The sequence below is a fragment of the Neophocaena asiaeorientalis genome, unplaced genomic scaffold, assembly GCF_003031525.2.
Source record: "Neophocaena asiaeorientalis asiaeorientalis breed wild unplaced genomic scaffold, Neophocaena_asiaeorientalis_V1.1 scaffold70, whole genome shotgun sequence".
Classification (NCBI taxonomy): Eukaryota; Metazoa; Chordata; class Mammalia; order Artiodactyla; family Phocoenidae; genus Neophocaena; species Neophocaena asiaeorientalis.
The window spans coordinates 7,899,572-7,901,276 of record NW_020175410.1 but is presented as its reverse complement, the minus strand read 5'-3'; the positions used below and the strand labels follow the sequence as shown (position 1 = coordinate 7,901,276).

General features: G+C 61.8%; 1 protein-coding gene across 1 annotated transcript in view; it reads left to right on the top strand.

Annotated features, from left to right (window-relative positions):
* Positions 1-509: 509 nt before the first annotated feature.
* The window catches only part of NXPH1 (neurexophilin 1), a 292,700-nt gene continuing 291,504 nt past the window's right edge, over positions 510-1,705 (top strand). Inside the window, exon 1 of the mRNA XM_024767096.1 lies at positions 510-928. The gene's annotated coding sequence lies outside the window, so the exon portion shown is untranslated. The remainder of the gene's footprint in view (positions 929-1,705) is intronic.

Below are 1,705 nucleotides of genomic sequence, written 5' to 3'. Positions count from 1 at the left end.
ACTGCGGCCACCAGAGACACCGCAGGAGCCACTTCTCCCTGCGGGCCCAGCCCGCCGAGAGCCTAGGAGCGGGATCCATTTACACGGGGTATTAATTGGTCTCTGAGGAATCGTTCGCCCACGTGCCGATGTAATTGCCCGAGTCAGGAAGGTAGGCGAGCAGAGCGGTGGACCTACGGAGAAAGCACCACGGCACCGGCGCCGAGAACCCCAGCGCACTCCAGAGCGTCCCCCAGTGGCCGGGCAGGACCACGGATAGAGCCTGCGACTCCGCTCCGGAGTGGCTCTCGGGGTTCTCAGGGCCGCCGGTAGAGGTACAGCTGCTGGCTGCGCCAGGATCCTCGGGGCTCAGCTCACCCCACCCCTCCCTCTGAAACTCGGACTGCTTGCGCCTGCCGTGTGGCTGTTTTCTTCCGAAAGGCCAGTGTTTTATATCTCAAGTTCAAGTCCTGAGGACTTGCCCAGTCTCCTCCCCTTAAGTCATTTCTACCATCCTTCGGCAGCCTCGGGAATCAGCGAGCCTCGGACCGCTCGTCCCACATCCAACGCGGGCAGTCCCGGTCTGTCCGGTGCAGTAGCCCGGCGCATTCGCTTCTCACCCTCCCTCTCTTTCTACCTCCCTTTCTCTCTTCCTCGCTTTCCCCCTATACTTCCCCTCCCTCTCTTGCCTCTTAAGTTTCCTGCACCGTGAATCCAACTGTGCCAAGCCTAGGCTCCCGCGGAACCAATCCTGAGCGCGACCCGGGCACCGGGACGCGGACTCTGCCGAGGCTGGACAAGGCAGCGGGACCGGTCCGCGCCCGAGCATGGAGATGAAGCGCCAGGGAGGGCATGTTCGGGACGCCGGAGACGCCAGGCCCGAGTAGCTCCTCCATGGAGCCTTCTCAGAGCGGTCCCTGCTTGCTGGATTCGCCCCCAGTCCTGTGCGGTACGTACCCTCCGCCTCCACAGTCCCCATATGGGGGACACCTTGGGGTGGGGTCGGTGGGGCAGCAGGAAGGGGCAGCGGGGAAGGCCACTGGTTGGGAGACAGAGTGAGCCTGAGGGGTGACCCTCACAGACCCGGGCAGGCTTCCACTCTAGAAGTTAGCGACTGGCTGTGCCCCTTCGCTCGAAAAAAGTAGTACATGTGTATGCGCGTGGTATCTCTGTGTGTGCAGGGAGCTCGAATGGGTAAATTGAAGCCGGCTTTCCTATATGCAAATTGCATTCACTTTCCCCACCCCCATCGCACCAAACGCGTGGAGATACCCGGTACCTAATCCTGGTCAGCTCTACCTACCCCTTCCTCTTCCCGCGCCCCCCTCGCTCAGTATCTCTCGCTCGCTCTCCCTCTCTTTCTCTCTCCACCTCTCTCTGCTGGTGTGTACGTGTGTGAGCACTGCCAGGGCTGGCGAAGAACCAGCCACCGCCTTTAGTCCGAGCCTCCCGGCCATCAAACGCTAGGGCAGGTCTCGCTGCCAGAGACGCTTGGTCTCGGAACCAGCCTGCACGCGGCTCTGTGTGCCCCGCCACCTCCTGGCTCCACCTCCCGGGAACTCGCACCCGAGCAGCACAGGGCGCAAGGAGCCCCTCATCCTCCAACCGTCCTGCCCGCCTGCCTGCGGACCGCGCGCTCGCGGGTTTCAGGCGCTGGATTTGCTCGTTTTCAGTTTTTCCTGCCTCCCCCACCTCCAGGTTTTTTTTTTTTTTTTTTTTTTTTTTT